Here is a 6,025-nt window from a genome sequence, read left to right as displayed (position 1 = left end):
TCGCTATGAGTCGCAGGCGACTCGACGGCACATAACAACAACAACAACATAAATTTCATAGGAGGCTTTCTCTCACTCCCCAGTGGTCACTGTGGATTTGAACTGCCAGAGAAGCACAGCGTTTCGCTTAGCATCAAACTCTATGTGTGATATTCTTTAAATTAAAAAAATAAATAAATAAAAAGATAAAGAGATCATGCTGAGGCAAAAATGTTGACAGAATTTTGTAACTTTACAGGTATTTTAAAAACACTATTAAAGACAAAAATTAATCAGGATGGGTGTGTCAGAGGTAGTGCGACTGGCACAGGATAGAACAGGGTTTAGGGCTGTTGTACATAGGGTCGCTATGAGTCGCAAACGACTCGATGGCACATAACAACAACAACTGCATAATGCCACTGTTACAAAAGAGGATTGACATCGGGGTTGGAGGAGACTGAGAAAGGGCATAAATTATGTATACTGCATTGAAACAGATGAGGGAGAGAACTGTTTAAAGGGATATATGATTAGGTATTATTGTCATGAACAAAGGCTGCATAGTGGAGTGGACTTAGGTGGAGGGATTGTACAACAATAAAAGAATTTTTCTTCTACTTTTCAAAGAGAAGAAGGAACTGGGGGGAGGGGTGGGCAGGGAGGAAAGTGCGACAATGACTGAGTGGAAATCCAAAGTCTTTGTAAACTTTTATTAAAATTAATTTAAAAAAAAAAAACACCAAATACCGCCACTATTACCCACCATGGAGAGAGCCCTGGCTCACTGTCGCCTTGCACCCAGTGAATCCAACCTCAGACCCATTAGACTTACAAGTTGGTTTTCAGAAGTGGGTCACCAGGACTTTCTTCCTGGTCTTAGTTTGGAAGCTCCACTGAAATGCATTCAGCATCACAGCAACACCCCCGCTTCCAATGGCACATGGGCAGTGTTTGTCTATGCACACCTGGCCAGATCTCCTACTTGGGAGGTGAGAATTCTACCACTGGCCCAGTCTTTAAAGATAGACCCTTTTGATTCTATTTCATCACCAGCTTTGCTTTCAAAGCCGCTGTCATCTATTGAACATACTCGGAAATACTAGACTAGGTTTCTGTGACCCGTTTCCATCCAGGCCCTGGGCACAAGACCTCAACCCAGAGAAGTCACTCTGACTGGATATTTGGGAAATGTCTTCTCTGCAGTCCACTGTCTGACCAGTTGTGACCACCACGAATGGGATCAGGAACTGACCCTGAAGAACATAAGGCGAAGAGCAATTCTTCTAAATCTCTGCTTGATGTTGCCCATTCTGGTTCAAAGCGAACGTCTCATTCAGCCAGGCTCAGGAGTCCACTGAGACTGCCTGGAGGGCAGTGGCCGGCCAGACTATGGCCACATCCTTCAGGGGCACCTACCCTGGGCTTGTTTGAGCCATGGGACCTGCATCTGCTTTGAGGCTTTGTCCAGCCCTTCATTGGGCCAAGATAGAAGGGGGCAACATGGATTGAGATGGACAGCATACATACTACTTCTCCGCGGAGTGACAGGTGACAGCTCAGACCTCTGCACCCATCACAGGCACCACTAGGAGCCCATGGAACTCAGGGACCAACAGTCCCTCCTCCCACATTTCAGCAAATGGGACCAGCCCAGATGACAACTATCTTCCCAGCCTCCTGGCCTGAAAGCTCATGGCTCCTTCAAAATGATACCAGGAGCAAGACAGTCCAAAAACACACTGGCATCGAGTCAGACTTGGCTCATGGCTGCCCCTCCAGCAGGCTTCAGAGGTGGTAAATCACACAGGAGGAGACTGTCCATCTTTAGTGGATTCAAACTGCCTGTCTTTGGGCTGGCAATGCAACTTCTTACCCACAAAGCCAACAGACTCCTTCAAAATTATGTCTGGGAATGAGAGAATAGAGTCAGGAGAAACAAACAAACAAACAAAAAAGACGTTAGGGGTGCTCACCTAGTAGCACGTGTGTGTTAACATCACCGCCAGGTTCCTGGGTTCACCTTACCCCAAAGCACCCCACTCAGTACTCTGGGGTGACCACAGTCCCTGGAGATACAGATAGTTCACAAACTCAGTGGCTAATTGAAAAATGGGAAGTGAGGTAAATCCACCTACAAGTGCCCCCCTAAGAAAAACCAACCTGCTGATCTCCCAGGAGCTGGCCACTGGAAGCACATGAAGCCCGGTTCTCCTCGTGGCCACGAGGTGGAGGCCAGTGCAATGGGGACAGCTGACCACGGCCAGAGGCCACGCAGCCCAAGTGCTGGAGGACCACACTGTGTGAACCACTGTTGTCATCACTTGGGTTATTTAAAGGCGTGTGTGCGTGGCTCTGAATAGAAAAGGTATTATTACCCTGTATCTCCACGTGCTAGATGTCTTCCAGCAGTCTGTATTCACAACACCCAGCCAGGAAGGGGTTGGCACTGACTTTTTATAGCCTGGCACACCGGAGTTTGAATAACTTGCCTAAACTTGGACTAACAGCCAGCAGAGGCAAGGCTGCATCTGAGAACAGGGTGCCTGAAAGTGACCTTCTCCTCCCTCTCTGGCCCAGAAGAGAGTGACAGGCCATTGGGTGGGCACTGGTGGGCACAGCAGGAGAGGAGGACACAGCACAGACTTCCTGATGTGTGATGTCCTCTGATAGGCACACTGCCCATGGCTGCCACTCCCTGGGGCCCTGTGATGTCACAGAGGCCACAAAACCTGGGCTGGCCTGGCAGCTAGAGAAGCAAATAGCAGAAGGCTTCAAAGACAGCCACCACAGTGACAGTGCCAGCCTGGTGTGGCTATGGACAGGAGGGCACTGGAGGGCTGGAGGGCTGGGCTGCCAGGCCAAGAGGAAGGAGAGCAATCCGTTCACTCAGCCGACAGCCACGCGGCTCCTCAGCACACGGGGAGCTGAAGATGGGGCCTGAACCCAGGTTTTCAGGAAGACAAAGCTTGCACCCACTCTGGTTGACCTATAGAATCTCAAGTTCAGAGTAAGAGCTCCTAACAGAAGCTCCAGTTCCCTTCACAGCCGGCACACGTGACCCTCCATCTTCCATGAGTTAGGGTGGAGCCTGTTGTGTGATCAATTAACAATCAGCTACTAATCAACGCCTATGGCAGCAACTGGGAAAGTCATGCTGCCTTGAAGAAATCTGTCAAGGGCCTCTCTCCAAAGTGCTAAAGATCAATGATGTCAGTTTAAAGACTAAAGTGCGCCTGAGCCACACCATAATATTTGTAATTGCTTCATATACATCTGAAGGTTGGGAAATGAATAAAGACGATTGAAGAGGAACTTAGGCGCTTGAATTGTGGTGTTGGCAAAAAGTATGGCATGTCCATGGACTGTCTACCTCGGAGGAAGTGCTGACAGGGTGTTGCTTGGAGAGAAGGAAATCGAACTGCATCTCACGTGCTTTTGGCATGTTGAAAGGAGTGGTCAGTCCTTGGAAAAGGACATCTGGGGAAGGTGAAGGGTCAGAGAGAGAGAGGAAGACTCACAACAAGGTGAATTGACACAGTGATTGTAACAGTGAGCTCAAACATGTCAGAGATGGTAAGGACGGGTCAGGAGAGGGCAGGGTCCAGATATTCTGTTTATAGGATTGCTATGGGTTGTAGTTAACAATACCTAATGACAAACCTCTGTGAACCCTTGCATCTGTGAGTCAGCTTGCCCTCTCTGCCAAGGGTCCCTGTAACACCATTATCCTTCCTGTCTGTGAGGAGGTCTACGAAGGCTGGCCTACCACCCAATCTGTGGGATTTGTTGGTGACGTAAGCTGCCGTCCGCCCTCAGCCATTTCCTGGACTGGCTGGCTTTCAGAGGCAAGGGGATCACGAAACCTGAGCTGGGGCCTCTGCCAGCCTTTGCTCCCTGGAAGAGGACTTCAGGCTCAAGAACAATGTACGCAGTCTAGCCTCTGTCTCCGAACCCAGCATCCTGTGCCCCAGTACCGGCCCCTGTCAAGCCCATGACCCAGCAGGCCTGGGACAGCAGGCTGCCCCTACAAGAAGTCTCTGCTTTGACTTCTTTGATCCCAGACTCACCCTGTTGGAGATGAGTCTCTGAAACCGGCCCCAGATTTCAGCTTTGAAGGCCTGTCCATTTCCAGATCTGCAATCAGGGATGCCTGAGAGGTGGAAGAGGGCCTCAGGCCATTCCTGGTGGCACAGACCAGACAGGGGGCAAATCCTTTTCTTCTTCGGAGTCCAGACAGCTGCCTCTTGTGTTCTGAGACAGCTGGTGAGTCTCAAGACATGACATGACCCCCAGGGACCTTCTGGACTGAGCTGTTGTTGCCAGCTCAGTGCTGGGGCCATGATAGTAGATTGGGGAGTGAGGAAGCTCCCCCTGGATGCCACATCCTGACATTCAGCATCTTGCCTTCTTTAGTAACAAGACGTGTATCTGTCTAAGGCAGCATATGGCCTGCAAAGCCCTGTTTGCAGTGGAGGATCAAGAGTTCTGTGAAGCCCCCCTGGCCAGCACAGCCCAGGGAGGGTCTATGCGCCCCGTGGCCTCCATCTGCCCGCCCTGGCTCCTGCTGACACTAAAGGGTAGGCAGCTTGTGGGTCCCAGAGAGACCCAACCGGGCCCTGTTCACAGCACTAAGCAAAACCAAGCCATTTTCTAAAGTGAAATATCAAATTGGAATGAACCTACTGGTGCTGGGGGATGCTCTTGACAAAGGTAGTTTGAAGATAACAGCTAATCAAAACATCTCTGAGGAATGAGGCATCCTAGAGAACAAAGAGAGCAGAGCACAGCTCAGACTCCGAATAGACAGTGTCCTCATATATCCCTAGACTGCTGCCATCCCACCGCCAGGCTCTTGTGGCCTAGAGGTAAGGAGCTGTGCTGCTAGCCCAAAGGCAAGCAGTTCAAATCCAGCAGCTGCCCTGTGAGAGAAAGGCAATCCACTGGAGGCTCTGCTGTGGGCTATTTTCAACCCCAGGGCAAAGAGTTTTGGGGATACCACAAATATAAAACAATATATTGAAGAGTAAAGAAGTGACGATATTTCTTTTTAGATTAATTGGACTGCTATTTCCCAGAAATAAACCCAGTCATGAGGCCAGAATTCATTTTTCTTAGCACTTAGGAATTAATTTTCCTTAGTACTGTATACATTTTCTTTGTTTGTAAATCAATCCTACTTATTCACCATGATTTTTTTAAAAATCTAATTTCATTAAGAATATGCCTGGACCCTCTGACTCTTGGGAGCCCATGCACAGGGCTGCAAAAACAATGTCCACACATCATTTAGACCCCAGGGAAACACTTACAGCTACACCTCAAGGAAAAAATTTCACAAATACAACCACAGTGAGGGGCTGGGCTGTATTGTTGTCAATGACTTAAGGGTACAGAGAGGACTTGAAAGGCTTAGGTGACAGAAGACTCTCTAATTAACTGTCAATCCTTTCGTCTTAAACACCATGAGTCTTTGAATAGAGATTTGTGCACTGATATTCCTAGTACCTTTACTCATAATCCCAACATGGAAACAGCCAAAGTAAATATCCATAAATAAATGACTGGATTGAGAAATTGTGGTACAGTCCACAATGGCATACTATGCAGCACTCAGGAGCAATGATTTAGAAAAATATATAACATGGGAGAGGCTGGAGAGCATTGTGTGGAGTGAACTAGCTTGGTTTCATAAGGACAAATACAGCACACGACCTTATTGTAGAAACAGTAGTAAACTGGGTATGCGGGTCCAAGGAGGGAAGCGGAGAAGGACAGGTGTTGGTGGAGGGGTCGGGAGAGGGGAAATCACAGGGCCACAGAGTTTGGCTGGTGGAGAGAGGGTGTGAAGGAAATTGGAAAGATCTAGTGGGGACCTGAAAAGATAGTGGGCATAGATCAATAGTGATTGCTTTTGTAAATGCAATGTATGGGAACAATCATATGAAACACGATGATGAAGGAAGGAATGTGTTAAATGCAATGGACATGAATGAAAACACAAAGTATATGAAATTTACATGTAAACCAATATAAAATTTAAAAT

This window comes from Elephantulus edwardii, unplaced genomic scaffold (genome assembly GCF_000299155.1).
Source record: "Elephantulus edwardii isolate Elephantulus edwardi_28Jun2011 unplaced genomic scaffold, EleEdw1.0 scaffold00166, whole genome shotgun sequence".
NCBI classification, from domain to species: domain Eukaryota; kingdom Metazoa; phylum Chordata; class Mammalia; order Macroscelidea; family Macroscelididae; genus Elephantulus; species Elephantulus edwardii.
Note: the sequence above shows the minus strand (reverse complement) of the source record.